Genomic DNA, 22338 nt, shown 5'->3' on the forward strand with positions numbered 1-22338 from the left:
ACACACACACACACACACACACACACACACACACACACACACACACACAAAATCCACAACAGAAACATTAAAAGAAGGAATCGAGGGAGGGGAAAGACACAACTTCCATTGCTTTAGCTCTTTGTGATCTTTACTGTTTATGGGAAAAATGCTGAACACCCTTTTCCATTTCCTTGTAGTCTTTTCATTTTAATGAAAACACATTATTTCATTAAATTTCATCAAGGAAAAAGAAGCTTTCATTTTGGAGAATAAATTCACTGAGGTGATGATGATCAGGTCTCATGCATCTCTGTAAGCCTGCCCTGGGGGGAGGGGGGGAGGTGGCAGATTTGGGTACTAGAAGATCTACATTTCAGTGACACCCCAGAATTTCTCAATGCTTGGAGTTTAATAGCCCACTGGATTTACTCCAGTTCTTCTGTAAATATACTTCTGCAACTCAAAATAAAACAAGGACATCTCATATTTAATTTAATTACAACCAGAATAATCTTTTAAGGAGAATATTCTCTTACCATGATTCTTTTATTAAGGATTATCTCTTTTATTAAGAAATAAAACTATCACTTGTTTCAGTAAGAATACTAAGGGAAGTCAGCATTACTAGAAAACATGACTCTCGGTTTTGTTACATGCACCCCCTAAATACATCTTTGGAAAAATGTATCTTCTAATACCTTGTATTTTATTTTATATGACTGAGAACTTCTGAACCAATACAGGCTTGCGCAACTGAGAATAACTATATTTAACGATTCTCTGGTGATGAAATTTGATGTAGATAAAACCTGAAAACATTTATTTTAGTGTTAACAGTATGCAGAAACTCTTGTGCCTGTAAAGTTTACCAACCCATTAAATTAGTAAGCTCCTATAGCCCAATACCTTAATAAATCTTTAGCCAACAGAAACCGTATATTTAAGCACTTATTCCTGTCCAATATTTGCCAAACTAAACGTATCATGTATTGCTTATTCTATGCAAACTAAAAGTCAAATAAATATTAGCATTTCTTTTTAAGTACTAGTAATGGAGATTTACTTAAAAATCTGCAGATACCGGAAGAAATCTTTGCAGATGCATCCTCATATTGTGAACAAGTATAGACTTTCTTTTCATACTGGGATATGGAGGAGTGAAGAATTAAAGTTGAGTTTCCTGGAATAGAGATTTTCTTTTAGCAGTAAGCCAAGATATACCAATTCCTTCCATTATTCACACTCTATTAGATAAAAGAAACATACATTTTCACAGGCAGGAGTGAGTCCAGGTCAAAAGAATGAATTGTTTCAAATGATCCTAACAGTTTTTTTTTTCCAACAAAGATTTTTTTTCAAGGAAGATGCAACCAGAGCTGATGTAAGTGGCAAAACAAAACATGTGGGGATTTAATAGCTCCATAGGCGGAATGTTTTTGAGGAACAGCATTACTGAGTAAGGATGTGCAATTCTCTTTTATTCTTGACAGGCTGATGCTCAGAGGTGTCTATGTGCAAACATCTTGGTTACTGCTACTTGAAAGACTTTCAGGATACAAGAGGATACAAAAATATCTATCTTGCATGTTTATTGTCTTTTATGCACATTTCTAAAACACACTTTCCATTAGGCTGTGGTTTCTAGCCCTGTCTTCACAGCCAGCAGCTAGCTTTCAGGGATATGGGGCTCTGCCGGTGTAGCAGCGCAGTTAAAGAGGAAAGGATGGCCAGGAAACCCCAATTTATATCCCCATCAAAGGAATTCTCATTGGCAGACAGACTAGGAAATGGGTAGCTCTAAAAACGGGTCATGGTAAGACAGTAATTTTCTTTAGGTGAGTTTTGGAAAAATGCTAAGTGAAATACTGTTTAGGCGTAGGGATTAATCGCACAGCTTACATCGAATGTGCCGGAAATCATGCTCTGTGCAAATGAAAATGAAGGAATTTTATGCATATTCTAATTCTCCCTCTTTGGCTGCTATTTTGGAGGAAAAGACTTCTTTTGCTGATGGTGGGACTTTTTTGTTCTGCACAGGAAATGTGTAAATGAACACATTTCCCCCCCCCCCCCGTTTTTCCTTTCCATTTCCCTCCTCCACTCTCCCCCTCCCGTTGTCAATAACCACTCGTAGTTAGGATACTCAGTTCAGACTCTGATCCCTGACTGCTTTCCCTTTCCAGGATAGGAGGGAACAGACCCACAGGCAGGCCCCTGATTTAGCTCTCCTCTAGGTTATTAGGCCTGGCCTTTGGGAATGAAAGTAAAGTTTCTCTAGTACCGAGGTAGAGGATTAGTAGTCGCAACTTCGCAACTTCGTCTGGAATCTCTCTTCCCTGTAGACCCGACCAGAGCTTATAAACAATGTGGTAGAAGTGCCTAGACTATCAAGAATAGTAAGGGTAGTGAATTTTAACTATACTGTGAGCAGCAAGCGACTTTCTACTTCCATTTTGATTAAGCCAGCTGTCCAATGGTGCTTAGTAATAGGGGCTCTTGTGAACCTCTGGCGGACTTTGTGCAAACTCCTGAGCCGAGCTAGTGAAGGGTGTGTGGAGACTGAGGGCGGGAGAGAGAGAGAGAGGGTTGCTGAGAGGAAAAAGGTTGCTCCCTCCATCCCCTCCTGCGCTGGGCAGGCTTTTCAGAACTAATTCAGGGTAGGGCGGGGCGAGGGAAGATGCCAACAGACCGGAGTTTCTCCCTTTTCAGTCTCTGGATAAACAAAACCTTGGGAACAATCTTATTCTTCCCAGTTTAGGCTGAAAAGCGTGGCGCGTCTCGAGCCCGCGCGCTCCTGTGCTCTACCGGGCTTCGGGAAGGAGGGCGCCGGGCTCCACGGCCGAGGCCGGCCTCTGCGCTCCCCTCGCGGCCGTGCGGCGCCTCCCAGGCCGGTGTGTCGGCGCTGGGCGGTGCGCGGACCCGAGGACGCTCGCGGCTGAATCCAGCCACTTCCAGCCCTAGCTCCCCGAGCTCGGACGCAGCTCGCTAAGGCGCCTGGCGCTGTCTGCGAAGTGCGGGGAGAACCTCCGGCGGCACGTCCGGGGCTCCGCCGGAGCTCCGCAGGGAGGCACCGCCGGGAAAGGCCGGAGCAGGCGTCAGGAGAAGGCCTGTGGCGGCGCCCAGACCTGGAGCCTTCGGGGCGGTCGTCTTGATCGTCTAGCGACGCCGCCGCCCCTCCTCCCCGGGCCCTCACCGACCCTCAGCCAGCTCCGTCCCCGGCCTGGGGGATCGCTCCCCTCTCCCCCTCTCACGTCTCACAATAGTCACGTGGCTGAATGATGGTTTGGGCGCCGGGTGGCTCCTTCCTCTAGGCTGGTGATGTCTTAAACTTTTCCTCTTCAATTGTTTTTATTTTCATTTTTCTTTAAATGCCTTCACTTCCTAAGTGAGCGGGAGGAGCTAAAGGCTGAAAGAAAAGGCTCAAATGAGAAAGAAGGAAATCACTTCTGGCTTTTCAGACCTTTTCACCTGCCCCTTTCTCCAACGCTGGCCCAACATTCATATTAGCAACTGAGGTTTAGACCTTTTCCTTCATTGGGGCCTAGACCAGTGTCTGCATTTAGCCTTCACTGTAAATGGCTGGATAAAGGATGGCTTCCTTAGTCGGGATGCCCTCAGATCAGCTCACTTTGAGGGTGTAGTTGTTTTTGTTTGTTTGTTTTTTTGTTTTCTACTTAGCTGAAATGCAGATAAAACACATATGTTTTACATTGGTGTTATTTATGTAGCTATGCCCCCAAGGTGGGGGGGGGCTGGAAATATTTTTCTTGGTCTTATTCATATATACATGAGGTAAAAGGCTGTGAATTTTAGGATGTTGAAGTTAATCTTAAGGCGTCTCCTTTACAGTTTGCTGTCTTTTAAAAACATTTTTACTTCTTTAGTAAGAGGTGAAGACCTTGCAAAATGAAGTTAATCTCTTGTAGAAACCGCAAGATTTCTTACCTTTTCCTAATGCTTTATTACAATTGAACACTTTTTAAAACGGACTGATTTTGTTGTGTCTTTGCATCATTTAATGATTCTTATTCTTTACAATAACTTTAAACTTTTTGAATATCATAAACATGTTTTATAGCCAGGCAAGCAATTTTAGGTTTGGAGATTTGTAAGTCTAAATTCAGTCAGTCGGTATATATAAAATACATATTCTACTGAGCACCAGTTGTGTAATCCATGGACTATTCCCTAGAGCATTTTATGTCCCACTCTCATTGATTGCAAAATAGTGAAATTATATAACCAATGAGCTAATAAGCATGAAACTAATTTGAAAGGTTATAATTGCTAATCAAATGTAAATCATATTTATTAGCATCATTATTAAAAGGTGTCAGAGGGATACAGATAAAACCTGTTCCTATCCTCTGGGAACTTACAATCTAGTTGGGCATAAATAATGAAATGTAAATTGATAGAAGTAGCTACTAAGCAATGTTCAGTGTCTGGCATATTGAAGACAGTCAGAAAATGATTGCCTACATTAATTTGTAGTCCTGCCATTCTTTTAACAGAAATATAATACTGTAAGTAAAAGAAAGATTAATTAGGAAATTTTTTCATGGAGAAAATGAATTTGTCCTTCATAAGTCACATGTGAAGATTGGGAGCATATAAGCTGTTTGTTTGCGAGGGATAAAATGGTATTAAGTGTGGGATATGAAAAATGACAGATGAATGTGTAAGAAACCTTACAAGATCATTATCATTAATACATTTTTGTAGAAAAATTTAAAAGTTAAGTGTATGTGTGGGGTATGTGCATGTGAATGAAGCCAGAGGAATCAGATCTCTTTGAAAATGGAGTTGCAGGCAGCTGTGAGCCACCTACAACATGGTGCTGAGAACCAAACAGGGTTCTCTGGGAGACCAGCATTTGCCCTTAACTTCTGGGCCATCTCTTCAGCCCCTTGATACTTACTTTTAAAAGATTCTATCCAAATACCGAATGTAAAGAAAATTTAAGAGCAATAAAAAAAAAGATTCAGGTAAAATTCTGAAACATGATATTGCTAGAAAAGGCATATCATTTCAATAACCACTGGACTCCTTACTCTGGTTTGTATACAGTGGAAATTACACTGAAATGATAAACCCAAACATAAACATGCATTCAAATACATGGAGAGCTGTACTACCCTAGAATCATGTTACTTACCACTTATTCTTCATAGCCAGCAGCAATGGAGAGGACAGGTATAGATGTGTGGCTATAAATCTTGAGATATTACTATCACTAGCTAGGCTCAAGTTGTATTTTTCATTTACCATTTATACCTACATTCATTCAAAGTGATTTGCAACTATGAATGAGTTTTTCTTCCTACTGTACCCACTGTCTCTAGATGTTTTGGTTTTATCTACAGGAAAATAAATTAATTATAGCAACTACAGGGAGGTGGGGTGTCATTGGTGTCTGATAGGCAAAGTTGTTGGAGGCTACTAAGCATCCTACAAGTCATAATTTATTCTCACACAACCTCACATTCTTGTATCCAATTTATCAGTGGAACCCAGGTTAAACAATTTTCAGACCTGGTAATATTTTGGATAGCTACACCAGAAGTCCTTGGATTTAACTTTTATTTTAGTAATGTTTTCAATAATTTTTTTTTTTTACTATTTTGCACAGTAAGAAAAATATGATCGAAGAAGACAACATCTTTGACTTGCCCCGAGGCTTTAGATGGGGAAAACTAGGTTATCTGTTGCGATTTTCTATTTTATTTTATTTTTTATAAAAGCAAAGGTAGAAATCTTCTTTAAGAATTTGTCATCTGAATGCTACTTGTTAAATTAATAAAATGTGTCTTTGGAGTTGCTTAGCAACTTCTGAAAAGCTTTTTAAAAGTTCATTTGTTTGTTTAAAACAAGGGTAGGCTGCATATTATTAGCTACATTACATAAATCAACAAAGAAATGTACACAAAAAATGGAACATGACGTTTCAACACATGTTCTGCTCTCCGTGTCTGGTAATGGAAACACTCAGTTGTCTGGTAGATTTGCATCAAGTATCCCACAAACATTATCTATGTGTGGAACGTCAGTGTGTAGTCCTGAGGAGATAAGGAAATCAAAGTGGAAAAATGAAACAGGTTTGTCATAAAACATTTGCTTTTCTTAGCTTTCCTTCAAAAATCTTATCCTCCAAGCACTTTTATCAGAAACTAATCACACACTTTGTGAGAATTTCTCCAGAACCCTCAGTGTTTGACTTCTGTAATCATACCTTGCTGCATCTACCTAATCTATAACTTCTCTCCACATTGCCAGGGCTAGTTCATGGTTTTCAAAGACAATCTTGGACATTATCATTGTTTGTAATCAAAAAGAAAATATTGCCCATGATAATTTTATTTCTAAAATTTTTGTGGACCATTTAAATTGTCTATGTACACATTAATAAAACATGAACTTTCAAGTGTGGAATTTTGAGAACTGTCTGAAACTCTTGAGTCACCTTTTCTAAAAGTTATTTTTGTAACCTGCTGTAACAGTGGCTCATCAGTCACTTTGAAAGGAAGTGATCTTGATTAACACTTGGCTGATACCATGCTCCACAGATGTGTAGCAGCAGTACAGGTGTGACTTATAAAACAAGACAGGTAACTTCCAAGACAAGCTTTTTTTTTTTGTACATGTTAAAGAATGAAGGAAAAAAAAACCTGGAATGACTGTTCATCTTTGTGCATTATTCCATAAAATTGATACAGATATAACAAACCAAATACTCCTCTGAAATAATGATCTACTGATACAGCATTTCTATAGCTTTAAAGCAAGACAGCAAGTTTGGTGGATACCTAAGTTTCCATTTCTGAGTCTCTGGTTTTAGAAGATCACATTCATAATTTCTGTTACTCAAGAAATAGAATCTTTTTACAGTAAGTTCTGAGGACTTAGAGATCAAATTCTTTCAGTCAGAATTTGGCTATATAGAGTCAATAAGACGCTTTCTGAGATGAACACTTCTATTAGAGTCAAGCTTAAGATTATTTATTGAGTCTGTTGTTACTTTATGAGTTCTAGGAAACAATTACTGGTCAATTATTGATTCTTTATATACATACTACTAAGTGGTGTTTAAGAAAAAACTCACTAACCAAAAGTCATTTTCTAAATGTATGTTTTTTGGACTGGTTGCTTCATAGTAGCAGACATATAAGTTTTAATTCTTTGACTTTTCCTCATTGTTTTATTCTACGAGAGAGTAATTTTCTCTCAGTTAAGATATTTCTTAAGCTTTGTTTTGAAACATATAATTTTCTTCTTTTTTCTTTCTTCTGATTCCTCTTATTAATGTGGTTCAATTTGTTTCTAATAATCAGAAACTGAAAAAAAATTGCATGATAACATATGCCACTTGATGGGTTTGGCTTGCTGTCACTTTGCTATTTACATTTGAATAGTTGAATTTTTAGGACCTTTAGCGCATTTACCCCAAGAATCATTCTCTTACTATTTCGCATGGTACTTTGTCACCTTCAGCTTTAAAAAATACCATTTCATTCATATAATTAACGTAATTGATAAGAAATGAGGAAAATTATTTGAACATGCAAAAGTAAATAAAGCCACAGAACAACTCCCAGTATAACTCCTTGTATGTAATTAATCATATGGAAATTTACCCCCTAAATCTGATGATTAAATAAAAAAGATTTAGTTATTGATTTTGGAGAGTAAGGTTTCATATGTTTGTTAAGCATAATGTAATAACATACTACCATGAGAAGATAAATGTTTCAAATACAGTATTAATACTATACTTTTAAAATAATTTTTGCTTGTGTAATCTTGCTTTTATTAAGAACCATTGACTTTTCTGTACTGATCATTCATTTTCTTGTTCTTAGGCTATTACTTTCAGAGCTCTACTCCTCCTTGGTACAAGGAAGGCTGGCATGACCAACCACTTCACATCAGACGGTACCTGTCCACCAGTGCGCTGACACCATACCATGAAAGAATTTTCAAGTAGAGAGCAGCCTCTCTGTAGTCACATGTTCCTGGAGAAAATCACTTCATCGTTCTTCAGAAAGAAAGAAAAAGATAGATTCCCTTCAGAAATCTTCTAGTCTCAGAATGACTAGATAGAACTTTATGTTTATTTAGATTTCTTCCATGCTTAAATTTTTGCTCAGCTTCCTATCTTCTAGTTCCATAAATAAAAATAAAAGGTTAATAAATGAATAAAATTGTTTTGGGCTCAGTGAATCAGTTGAAGCTCGGCTGTATTAGCCCAAGTTTGGGTAGCTGCCTGGCACTACAATTTACCTTATTATTGCATTTACTACCTCCTGATGATATAGGTTTCATGTGTGGATCAAAACTTCTCTCCACATTTGTCTAATTGGAAAAGAGAATAAAAGTGTTGTATCACTGGGTTTTGATCTTGTAACACACACACACCTGAAGAAGTAATTCTTTCACTCATGGGCAGCACCATGTATGCAAGTGTATGTATTTTCTGAGCCACTCTTCTTTCTAAATTTTTGGCTTGGTGTAGGGCTTAGTGCAACTATGAAATAACTCCTTTAATGGGGGTATTTGTAGAGTTTTGTTCTAACACTCAAGACGTATGTGATAAAATGAATGACTAGGGCTCGGGGTGTAATGCAGTGCTAGATAGTGTCTAAAAAGTAAGACCCTAGGTTCAATCCTCAGTCCTCACGATTAATTCAAGTGTATACTGTTTCTATCCTAAGAGAGAGGAAACAGCTGCTATGATTTATCATAAATATATGAGATACTTTAGTGTGCTTTACATTATCTTGAAATAATTTTAAAAAATTTTGAGACTCAACTTATATATATTTCTGACTGTCCTAGAACTCTAAGTAGTCACAGAGATCTGCCTCTGCCTCCCCAGTGCTGACACTAAAGGCATGTAGCACCACACCTGGTGATTTGTTTCAATTCTTGTGGGTTTACCCAGAGAGGTATCATCAAGAAACCTAAATAAAAAAAGCACAAGATGAGATTACTTCTTGGTTGCTGAACTTTAACATCAACACAAAATAGATCTAACAAACATGTACAGCTATCTCTGGAGAAAAGATTAGTTCTTCAGCTACAAGATTTGATTTAAGTTAATTGGAGGCATTTGAAGACAGAGGAAATAGTAGCCACGGAAGTAGAGAAATGAAAATCAGAAGGCACATAGCGAAGACTTATTTGAGTATGGCTCAGAGATGAGGGGTTGAAAGTTCATTCTGTTAGACTCCAGTTTCGATGACAAGCCTAGTCTAATTGTGAATCAATGTTAGGTTATCTAAATTCGCTGCTAACTGTTCAAGTTGTAGATGACAAATGTATTTAGAACCCACGTTTTCCAAGCAACATTCTTGATTACATGACTTTTAAAGTAGACTCACCTAGAAACTAACTACAAAAACCAACACAGTGGCAGTTACCATGAAGTGAGTCCACACTTTTCGTGAAGATTGTTCATTGAAGTTCTTTGTCATAAACAAACAATTTCATTTCTAAATCAAAACTTTTCTTGACTGTATTAAAATAATTCTTTACTACATATTTATGTTTTATGGGGAGGAATAGCATTTTGTTACCCTAATGAAAGTTATCTAAGCCTAAAGTTTCAAAATGCGAACTGATTCAAAATTGTGCTTGTCATGTCCAACCTCTTCTGTCCATCTGTGATATAAAACACAGCCACATGCTTCTATGCATGAAGGCGGTTTCTTGAAGTAAATTATCAGGGCTCAAATAATAATTTGATGGGACCAAATGTTTCCTGTAATGATGGGCGTAAAGGAAAGACCACTTAAATGCTGAGTTTGCTGTTTAGTAGCTTATTAACTGTGAGATCACCTTAACAAGTATACACATCAGTTTTATCTCACAATGATGGTATTATATTAGAATTCTCATATAGGAAATTAAATTATAAAAATTACACAAACTACCCAGCAGTATGCAGTAGTACACCAGTATGGACTAGTGTATAGTAAGATATGTAAATTCAACCAACTATGAGATATCATTTCACCTCATTTAATCAGTTTTCTATTAAAAAACATACTTAAACAAATGCTAGCAAGGAGTCAGAGGGAAAAAATTTATCACACTATTGCTGATAATGAAACTGGCAAGGGCATTCTCGAGGGGGGGGGAAACAGACATAGAACTGTCATATCATCCCCAAATCTTATTATTGGTAGATATTAAAAGAAGCTCAGATCAGTGATATTTTAGTTATATACAAAGAAAATTCTGTTATTTTCAGCATCATGGCTAGAACTGGAAGACATTAAGTCAAACGTCAGCCATTAAAAAAAAAACACTACATTTTCTTACTTATACGTGGAAGCTAAAAAGTTGATCTCATGAAAGTAGAATTGGTTATCAGGGCTGGGCGAAGAGTGGGAAGGAAATGGGGCGAGAATGACATCATGGAGCCTGGAAGACAGGGGAACAATTTACAATATTCTGTGGCAAAAAAATGTAATTGTGATTACATTAGTGAAAGACGTACTAGAGAAGGTTTCTTAACACAAAGAAATGACAAACTTAATAATGGAGAATATACCAGTTGCTGTGATCTGATTATCAACCAGTGTACGCATGTATAGAAATGTCACAGTGCACAGCATAAACTGCACAACTCTACCCCCAAAAGCTCAAAAAATAAATGAATGGAAATAGTACCTTAGATACTTAAGTAAAGATAAAATCACAGTAAAATGGTAAAAATTTAAAATATAATTGTATAAGCAAGACATTGGCAGGTAACAACTGAATATTTTAGATCATTCAAAATTCTTACCTTATCTTTAAATTCCATTTAATTACCTCCTTTGCCTTATTCTGAATTTCTAAAAGCAATTTTCATCTCACAAATCTTTGTTATTCATAATACTGGTCGAATAAATTAATGAGTAAGTGTTTTTATATATTTTTCCACAACCTTACATGCTTAATCCTATCAGGACAAATGGAGCGTGGGAGTAGGTCTTTATTCAGCTTTATTCAATCCCTCAGGGACTTAGGAGTGAGTCTGTCATCTTTAGGACCATGCAAAATTTGCATAATCAACCCTGGATAGCATGTAGAAAGTATGCTCAGGATTCTTTGAATCCATTCTTTACTTCCATATGCCTAGATTAATTCATTTTGTCAAATTTCCCTGTAGGTAAAGCGTCAGCATGCTATTTTTGTATTTAGAAGGGAAAATACATGGATGTTCTAAGTAAATGGCAGTATCTCTGTTTTGACAATCAACCAAGGGTGGCCACTGACCAACTACATTTGTATATTGTTCTTTATTTTTCATCAGTTAAAATTTCTACCAAATATTAATCTCCACTTAATATTATGGAGGCAAGTGGCTGCTGTGAGAAAGCATTTGCCTTCAGGGATTGAGTCTAGAAAGGCTTCCTATCCCTTTGTTAAGTTTTGTTTCAAATAAATCCTCTTGGAAACTTTTTGTGAAGCCTATAACCTTCTTCATTACAACTTAAAGCTCATATATGTGAAAGAGATTACATCCTCAAATGAGCATTTTCCTGCCTGTTATCGTCTTCCGTCATTATCCCAATGTTCTTTTATTCCACTTGTTATTGAGAATGCACTTTCAGATTTAGCATGGAGATTAACTGTAAAACAAGTAAATAGCGAATTTTCTTGTTGGGGTGAAACTATAAAAGTCAATGTTTTTAAGAGATTTGTGTGTGTGTGTGTGTGTGTGTGTGTGTTTTAACTGCTACCTCCAAGTGACTAAAAAACTGAAAAAGAAGTAGATTCACAATGGTTAATTTCAGATGTTTTTCCCATGGAGAATTGTTGTGATGATAAACTTTACACAGAGTATAAGCCTTGCTTTGATATTTCAAAATATGACTTTTTAACAGATTCCATTTTGCTGATGAGAGTATTCTAGTATTAAAATCCACTAACCAGTTTGAACTATTAACTATTTGAAGTTTCTCTCCAAATTAAAGACTTCTTTTAAAGTTCTCATGACAGACTTTGTTCATCATGGTTAAGGAAACAGAGTCAAATATCTTGCTTATTGTATAATTAACAGAACAAATTACGTGTGATAACCATGCCATTTACTTCAGTAATACCAGTGTTCCACTTACCACATTTACTCAGTTTCTTTCCATTCAGAGTACTCTCAATTATGTTGATCTAATGTTGTGAGAATTAACTATTATACTTACTTTCTTCTAATATGAATATGTAAAAATAGTATTATATTTTAAGTTTTATATCATTGTATTAATTATCCCTTTTAGCTTATCTTATTTTTGAAAAAAATTGATGTTTCCTTATTGACTTCTCCATTGTGTGGCCATGACCAAGGGCAAAGGGAGGACAACCAGCTGGTGCAGGGAGGGTCATTTTCCATTTATACACCGAAATAAACAGACAAGCAGACTCACTATTTTGCCTGGAACTTTGCAACATGGGATTGGGGAATAGATGCAGAGTAGGAATGACCCAAAAATACACATGCCTGGGCCAGAGGATTTGTCTGCTTTAATCAGAAGATCAGAAGCAGTTTGGGAAAGGCAGAATTATCAGGGATGGAGGAAGGACTGTCCATAGGGTGGTAATGGTGTTGGTAGTGGTATTTGGTAATTTGAGGTGAGGAGACTGCCCCCCTCCCCCCTTGCAGGGTTCCCCTCAGTCCCTCTTGTTTGTCAAGAATGTGACAACACCCAAGACCAGGTCTGGTAAGTGCTAGGTACTCCAGAAAGGGACTAGAGAAAGCTAACAAAGTCCTGCTGCTCAAAGCTGCCAGGGCTGCCAGCGAGATTTTCCTGCCAGGATGGAGTGGTCCTTGGCCTCCTCATAGACATTTGCTTGTAATTTATACTTAATGCCTGTCAACTTCTTTTTGATGGAAGATTTGACACTCAGATCATTTTGTTCTTAAGGGTTTCATTCTCAGGAGCCCAAATGCTGTGTCTTCCTCTACTAGGTCTCAACAGGTTACATCATAGCGATAGTTCTTGTCTGGCGGCATATTGACAATGATGGATAGCAGTCGCCACGTTGTTCAGCATCTCTTGTTAGGATCTGGTTGCTATCCTTCAGGATGGTGTTTCCGTCTTCGCTCAGGCAGACGGGCACTGCGTTTTTGCACTCTTCACTTTCTCTGGAGTTGGCAACTTGCTCACTTTCCTGTTATTGAGCATTTTGATGACATCATCAGAAACAGCCATACCAGAAGCCATGTGTCAGAGGTGGGAGACTAGGATAGCCATATAAGAAATGACTCAATCTACATTTTACCTATGTTTAATCAAATGAAATATTTATGATACTCATTATAATACATTCTTAAGCATCTATTTAATTATCAGGTAAAGTTAATGGCTGACACTTTTTTTTTAAAATGAGAAATGTATTCTTTTTAATTTTTATTGGTTATTTTGTTTATTTACCTTTCAAATGTTATTCCTCTTGCCTGTTTCCTCTCCGAAAATCCCCCATCCCACCCCCCTCTCCCCACTGCCTCCACATGGGTGCTCCCCCACCCACTCGGCCACTCCTGCCCCACTGCCCTAGCATACTGGGGCATCAAGCCTTCACAGGACAAAGGGCATCCCCTCCCTTTGACGCCAGACAAGGCCATCCTCTGCTACATATGCAGCTGGAGCCATAGGTCCCTCCATGTGTATTCTTTGGATGGTGGTTTAGTTCTTAGGAGTTCGGGGGGGGGGCTGTCTTGTTGGTTGATATTGTTGTTCTTTCTATGGGGTTGCAAACCCCTTCAGCTCCTTTAGTCCTTCCCCTAACTCCTCCACTGGAGTCCCCCATCTCAGTACAATGTTTGACTGTAAACAGACCCATCTGTATAGGTAGGGCTCTGCCTGAGCCTCTCAGGAGACATCCATATCAGACTCCTGAAGTTGACACTTTTTAAGGCATGGTTTCATGTAGCATAGGCTAGGCTTGAGCTCCCTAAGTAGTCTAGGGTGGATTTGAGCTCCTAATCCCCCACTTTGCATCTTAAGAGTTGTCACTACAGGTATATGCTGCCATTCTTTGTTTAACATTAAAGTTCTTAGATTATTATAAACTATATCCATACTTGGTTTTGTACTAATGTGTAATGTGTATATGGAATATGTATCATTTTCCAGGTACATTTTGTGTATTTTAGAATTTGTCACACTATTGTTTGGAAATTAAAGGAGGTTAGAGTTAACACAGAATTATAATTTCAGTTTTTGTATTAGCCTAATGCCTATCTCTAGTAAGGAGATGTCAAACAGTAAGTCATTTCAAAGGCATCAGCCCTATCTTTGTTGACATATACTATTAAACTGAACAGCTGTGTTGGAGAGAAAGGAAAATTGAAAAGGTAGAAATCAGGACCAGTAGAGTGGACCATACAGCGTTAGTATTCAAAGGACTGAGGCAAGAGGACCATAGCTTTGAGACTAGTTTAGGTTACATAATAAGAACCTCTTTATCAACACAAAACAAACAAGCAAACAAAGTAGAGACAGGGGTGATGGTGTGCTGGGGAGGCAGAAGCAGTTGGATCTTTATGAGTTTGAGATCAGCTTGATCTGCAAAGCAAGTTGTAGAAGGGAGAGACACGGCTAGTGGGACCCTATGTTAAAAAAAAGTAAGAAATTGAAAATAAGTATTTTTACTAGATTATTATGTCAAACTATATTAAGTAGGAACTCATATAAGAAGCACGGTAAACTATTTTTGGTATTATAAATATCTCCATTTTACGTTACCAATGAATATGTACATCTTTTTAGCTTTTATATTATATAGATAATTTTCTTGGTATTTAAAATAGTACTCTGTCAAAAGTAAAATAATTTAGTGAGAAAAGAGTTTGGAATCTTTTAACCTTTGTGCTTGCCCTGCATTTTTCATTTTCTTGTACACTAGTGACTGCGAATCTGCTAATGTTAAAGTTTACAATCTATGTGGCTGTGCACGTCACTGAACAGCCATATAAGAAGTTTTTACATGAAGCACCATGTAGTCTGTCTGCAATTTTCTGTAAAGTACTGTGTGTTGACAAGATTTAAGTGCTAAAGACAAATTGGTTTTATTCCAATTTTTTACATCTTAATTGTCATTACAAAACCCACATTTTCATTCTTAAACTTCTTTATATTTTAGGATATAGATATTTTGGCCTCAGGTTTTATGCACATTTGACAATAAGTTGTTAAACAGAAATAATTTAGCATTTGCAGTTTAGTGCAACATATTAAATGCTAATTAAAATTTATTGGGAAATCATTTAAAATTTTATGTAAACCAATTTGAAGACATTTCTTCCAAAAACAGTTGTTAAATTTCTGCATATTTCCTGCACGGTGGATTTTAAATTTAACATCTGACATGTTTTCTCAACTACTGGCTCATAGTGAAAACATGAAGGTACTCAGGGGAATGTGTTAAAAGCAAAAAAGCTCTATGATCCTTGAAAGGTAAATGACAGTACTGAGATTGTCACATCTGGATGAGAAATGTTTCATCTGTTTATCTAACTAAACAAACATAAATAGAGATAATTAGGATAACAATCCATGTTTTTACCAACAACTTATGGCTTTGATTAGGTCAGATTCTAACTTTTGATTCTTTTGTAGCTACAAATTAGTACGCATGTGCTGACCTTCAGTATAATGCTTTTAAACGATCACAGAAAATCTACTGTTTTGTGTTTTGAAGCTTAAAGATAACACAAATTCTTGTCTTTCAAATAATAAAGTAACATTGTTAAACCCACATATACTAGACATACAAGCATTCAACCATGTCTGCTATAGCATTCTTAATTATCCAATGGGATTTATATCACACTGGTTTGTTCTCCTTAGAAGAGAGGAACCATATTTTAGAATTATTGACTTTCAGCTTTGAAAAATTCAGTTGCATATACAAAAAAACCGAGTCTTCTAATTGGATCACAACCATGTTTAAGATAAGCCTTTGGTATCATGGTAAGGTGCTAATTGATTGTGTTTGTGTGGGGGGCATATAATATATGTTATCATTCATGTATATAAATATGCTTCTGTGAATGCTACAGCACCCATGTAAGGGTCACAGGACGACCTTGGGTATGGGTCTTGACCTTCCACCTTTGAAACAGGATCTTTTCTGGTTCACTGCTGCTTACACAGTATAGAGAAGGAGCCTCTGGGGAGTTTCCTCTGACCTCCCCACCCCCAAGAGTTCTGAGATTAGAAATTCTTGTATTCTGTATGTACTCTGTCTGGCTTTTGTGTGGATTTTGGCCATTAGAACTCAGGTGGGGCTTACATGGCAAGCACTTACACCCACCCGACCATCACTACAATCACTATTAATTGATTTTTAAATTGAGCTTCTCTTGTATATTAGTTGTTTGAGAAAAAAGTTTTAATGTAAGCCAATATTTTAAAAATAGTATTATTTTAAGTTTAAATTTAAATGTTGAAAGAAAATTAATAATGATACCCTGAAAGTAATAATGTGAGTATTTTGTTCACTTTGTAATTCCTCGTCTTGATTCTAAATTAGCATAATCGTATTTCTGGTGAATTAAAATATTTTTTTATACATGTTAGTTTGCAGTTTGCTGTTGACAGTCATATTCTTTTGTACTTAGGATGAAGTAGTTGTTTAGTTAAACATGCCATTTGTTTAAAATATAATACTTCAGAAGTACTGGTTCAAAAGACAGGAAGACTTCCACATAAAATGTCATAATATGACAACTCAAATTCCTTCCACCATGAAGAGGTAAGCAGAGGACAAATCTGATGTGAAAATAAGAAAAGCCTGGCCTTTATAGGTCATATAATTAAGAAAACTTTTAGCTTCAGTATATGTCAAACTCAACAGAATACATGTGGAAAGTCCCTCATTTATTAATGTTGATTTACTAAATCAAAAATTCTCATTCAGATGGTATTATTTGATCAACTAAAATAAAATTAAGAGAACTATGGAGTTTTCAAGTAGTTTTTTTTTCTGTATTAAGTGACTTTTATTGTAATCTCTCTTTTGCACAGTGCTTTGCTGCAGCAATTTCCATCACTTTCATGTCATTGAAAGTTAATATCCCAACTTGTTAAAGTTGTAAAGTAAATGATAACAATAAAAAATATACATGTAAATATAAAATAGCCACGTGGTTAACTTGCCTGGAAATCTTCATAGCCTAAATTTGATATAACCAAAGAACAGGTTTATTAACTGGCCACTTTTCACTGAACTATGATATTTTTAGGAAACGTTTATAATTTTGATTCTCCCATTAGGATTAAAATAGTGTCCAGTACAAGATGCACAATATATTATTTAAAGTTAGGTAGGAACTTGTAGTTTTCTAGCACAAGGCAAATACACCTTTCTCTGCCCAAATGCAGCCATCAGACTTTCTTTCTGAGTTCAGCTATCACCAGCACACTGGAATTCACTCAGGATGGATGAAATATTACATCTTTGTTTCATGAGTTACAAATAATTACATACATCTATTTCTTGATTCTAATTTGTTCTATGTAAATCCTTCTGTTAGGTAAAACTAATATGAGAGAAATATTAATATTGGATGATATTTATTTAATGATTATTATGTTACACATATTATGTTTATTTTCTTTTGAGTAAATTTTGTTGCATCTCCATTAAACCCAACCAGATGCAGACACAAACACACACACAGACACGCGCACACACACACACACACACACACACGCGTGCGCGTGCGCGGATAAACAACTACTTAAACTTAATCGAACAGTTTAAAATCAGAGATGAAAGAGAAATTAGGAGTGATTCTCTTAAAATTAAGTTAATGAGGGGGAATAGGAGCATGGTAAAGCCAATCTGGCATTATTTTACGTGTGCAGTTGTATGTTCTCTCCTCACAGTGAATCACAAAGACAGAAGGATGGGTATGGTTTTTACAGGGTGAAGTAGGTTGTCTGTCAGTTGGCGTTAGGCGACAGTCTGTCTGCAAGCCGTAAGATGATCTGCACAGCTCCTGAGGAAAGCGGGCAGGATTCCTGGCTTGCAAGAATAGATATTGATCTACCTCAGCCACCTAAACAATGCCTCACCTGTCTGCCTTGTCCATACCTTATTTTACGCAGTCTAATGCTTGTTTTGTTTGACTTTTCTTTTATTTCTCTGGATCTGAGCTTTGATACACTTTGGGGAGTACATAAACACAGTGCTGTACTTGAACATCACCAGACTTCTGAGTCCTCTGGTGGCTTAAGACCACCCCTCCCTGGTGAATAGCTCTGTTATTGAAAATTATGAACTGGAGCTAAATTACTAGGCCACATACAGAAGTGGTTGGTTGATCCAGCAGCCTAGTGTCCAATAACACCAAGTGTGAGATGGTGCTAATTACTGCCCTACGGACCTTGTTTAAGATTTCTTGCATTTCAAGCCCTAAAAGGGTTTATTATTATTAATTCTAGTTTCCCCCAGCAGATAGCTGAAAGATAAGTTACCATAGTATTTAGAATTCTATCCACTTATTTTGGAGCACAAATATGCTACTATGTACTGCCTCAAGCACTAATGAAATACAAAACTACATTCAGCTTCCCAGTAAACTATAATATAAATATTTTACCAGCACTTATTATTAGTTTGCCATTTCCTGCTGACAGCTATTCCAACTTTGCCAGCAGGCACTGGGTCTCACAATTGTATTATGTTTTGAACAAATAACGACAAACAAAATTTCTCACAAAATAAATGAACAAGATTTCCTGGGAAAAATCTCTTCCGATGTTAAATGAATATTTCTTTCAAACTCTGACACATAATATTATTTAATTTGCATATTGCACATTTCACTTTTACTGGAAAACAATTAAGATAATGAGGAACTAAATAGTGTGCACTCAGGGGTAATTTAATATTACTGGTTGTTAGATTTTAAGTTTTTTTTTATTTTAAACTTTCTACTATTATGGAACAGCCCATATCCCAATTCATCTATTGACAATGGAAGACTCTGATTTTTAAACGCTACAATTTAAAGGCTAGCAGAAATTAAAGGCAACTTTTGTAGAACTGACAATGGAAAGGTTCACATTAACCTTTGTGTTTTTTCCTGTGGTGTCAAGGTGCACTGTAAAACTTAGCAATCGTCGAGATAAAGATTTCTTAAAAACACATCTTGGTTTTCAGTTGATGTGAGTTTCTACAGATTTTCTATCAACAGAGAATCACTCCCTGTGAACACCATTCACCATTTGACCTCTGCTGCTTCACTGTGCTCACCTGAGAGCAGCACAATTGTTAAATCACTCTGCATTTCTCTACTGTTCCTTGAGTGCAGTTGGAGAACAAAATACCAAGTCCTGCTGTCTTCTCCTGAAGTTGGGTAACGGGCCTCTTGGTTTTCTTATGCTGAGTGGTAATCATACGGTATCTTCCTTTTCACCCTTAGGATCTGCATGACTATTTTACAACTTTGCTATTCAAACTTCGGCACTTTCTCCTCTTTACCTTAGTCCATGACTAGGATTTCAGCTTCACACTACTCTTGAACTTTTTAGGTAGTCAAGGATGGTTTTGAATTATGATTCTCCTGATTCCATCCCACTGCATCCTAGGATTAAACATACGTCTCACCACGTGCAGTTTATGTGGTGCTGGGAATAGAATCTGGGGCTAGGTGTACAATGGGCAAATCCTCTACCAATTGAGATGTATCCCAAATATTATAACTTTTACCCTTTATTAATAACACATCAGTGTTCATTTTAAACTAGATATCACTTTTTACTTTTTCTGTTGAAACCCCTACTGCTTTTTATTGCTTTTAATCTAAAACCCCAAATCCTGACAAAATATACAAGGCTATTTATTCTAAATTTGACTTTTTACTCCCAGAGGGAGGGAAGAGACTCATAAGATTCAGGATTTGATGAATCCTGTAAGATCCAGGAAGGAAACAAAACTTAAGAGCCCCAGAAATTTCTTAAAAGTTTCAAGATTCATAAAACCCGTCTCCAGAGTAGTATAATTCTGTGGAAGACAATATTCTTAGTATGGGTGGCCTGAAAACAGTGTAAGTCGGAACACACAGTCCCAGGAACCATAAAGTTGTTGAGTGAAGTAGCTTGTTTTCAGGGGTGAGATGTTGGCTATAGAGATTCTTTCTGCTGATGTTGATTAGCTTCAGGCCATAACTACCTGGTGAGTCTCTATTTACGAAGACACTTCATACTTTGATTGGTGGGCATTGAAAAATCATCATAGGATTGAGATGGAAGTTTCCTTTGTGCTGGATTGCTTTCAAAGTGCCAGCAGTTACTATACAGGCTCCTGGTGGATAATTTTCATTTACACTCCTTCTCGGCTATAGATCCTGTCTTCTATTGTACCAACATGGTAGGCACAATACAATGGTGGTATGACTGTTATGTCTGCAGCAAACTACTTTCCGATTGGAAAGAACCTAAGAGCTGGAGGAAGGGCAGTGATGTTGTGGAACTGCTTTATTCCTACTAGAAAGAGGATTGGAGCTCAGAAGACTAAGAAAGTAAGTAAAATTTACAAGGCACACCAAGCTGCTTAAAGTTATAAGACTTTTAAAACCTTTCCCTCGGGTTCAAATCTGATTACTGAACTGCTTGTAAATGGTTCAGGGAGCTCCAGGAATGCATCGTTCATGAATTATCACACATGCTGCGGTGGTATTACTAGTGGTAGAGAGGGCTGGGAGTCACCCAAATACTGTAAGCAATACCCTCCACCCCCACTAGTCACTAAAGTAGAGATGAGTGAAATATTCTTTGACCTTTCATCTGTGTCCTGCCTGGGAGAGAGATTTAGAGACTAGCTGCATTCCCAGTTTGTTTCTGATTCTTGGTCTAATTGTGACAAGGGTAACTATAACCTCAAGCTCTGTCACCAAGAACTGCTCTTGACACCACTCCTTCCTCACTAGATGACCTAATAGATCCTGAAGCCGTGCGTTTCAAATGTTTCCTCTCATAGGCTGCTTCTGTCAAGAACTTTGTCAGATTGAGAAGAAAAATAATTAATTCATAACGTTGGAACCAGGAGTAGGCATTCGTGTGCTAAACTTGACCACACCATCTGAAGCCTTTTGAAAATAAGAAAATATATTTAATAATTCTTTGAGACTTTACTGCATATGTATAAGGTATTTTTATTATATTCATTCCCCAATTCCTTGTAACTCCTTCCGTGTCTAATTCCACAACTTCTATGCATGTTTATGACCTTTAGAAAATTTATTTTTTTAATTTTTGTTTTTTGTTTTTCCCACTGAATCGAAATTTTGCTTCCAGGCACAAGGTCATCTACTGATCAACATTTGAGGCCTTTTGAAAATGATTTGTATGAGGAATGTGAAAGACTTTGGCACTGTAAATTAAGTAATCCATAGAATGCTCTAAAGAGATAGCTGATAGGCTTACGCTTCCTTCCAGACTCCCGGTCTCTCTTTGTATTCATGTTTGGGTGTTCATGTGCATATGTACAGACATGTTCATACTATATAATGTGTCTGTGGAATCCAGAAGACAATGCTGATTGTTAGTGTTCACCTTATATCTTATTTAGGACAGGGTTTCTTTGTTTACTGCTACACATGCCAGATTAGCTGGCCCATGAGCTTTCAGGAATTCTCCTCTCTCCACTTGGCTCTACATTGGCTAGAGTGATCAGAACTCAGTTACTCCCACTTACCCTATAAGCACTTTACTTACTGAGGAAAGTCCACAGCCTTATGATAAGAGTTTGACTGGTCCTTCCGATGGTTCAGATGACCAGAATGCCATAGATGTGCTGATAGCACACTAGGATCTGGAAAGTCAAGTGAGAATAATGACTCTATTGGAAATTAGGTTACAGGACAGTCATGTCACATTCTGGAAGATAATGGAACTATTATATGCCTGTGTCCTAAAGATTGTATTGTATTTTTTTTTTAAATCGACTAATTAGTTTGGTAGCACAGCATTGAGGCTTATCTTTGTTATTAAGCTCATGGCGTTTAGCTAGATTGATAGTGAGAACTCAGAACAAACAGCAGAGCAAAACAATGTAAAAAATACATGTAGTTTGACATGAAGTGTGGCAGACAACACAGGTGCAGACACAGTGGTTGTAATTATTAAAGAAATCCGTGCCGGATGCCATTAAAAACAAGCCATGGCCACTGTACCAGAATAATAAGAAAGATGCCTGGAGAATGAGGCTGTACCAGTATCATCCAGGATGTAAAACTGAAAGCACATTTCACACCCCCGCCACTCCCTTTAGAAGAATGTGCTAGACAGCGTTCCTTGAACCCAAATAATAGCTTATGCTGTTTGCCCAGGTTCAGCCACTCAGGCTATCAATAGT

At 37.1% G+C, this 22338-nt stretch overlaps 1 long non-coding RNA gene across 1 annotated transcript in view; it reads left to right on the plus strand.

The window, feature by feature from the left end:
- Positions 1 to 8371, plus strand: part of LOC114612475 — a 17390-nt gene extending 9019 nt beyond the window's left edge. Inside the window, exon 3 of the long non-coding RNA XR_003710027.1 lies at positions 7856 to 8371. This is a non-coding gene — a long non-coding RNA (uncharacterized LOC114612475). The remainder of the gene's footprint in view (positions 1 to 7855) is intronic.
- The last annotated feature ends 13967 nt before the right edge of the window (positions 8372 to 22338 follow it).

Source organism: Grammomys surdaster, unplaced genomic scaffold, assembly GCF_004785775.1.
Source record: "Grammomys surdaster isolate TR1022 unplaced genomic scaffold, NIH_TR_1.0 126163, whole genome shotgun sequence".
Classification (NCBI taxonomy): Eukaryota; Metazoa; Chordata; class Mammalia; order Rodentia; family Muridae; genus Grammomys; species Grammomys surdaster.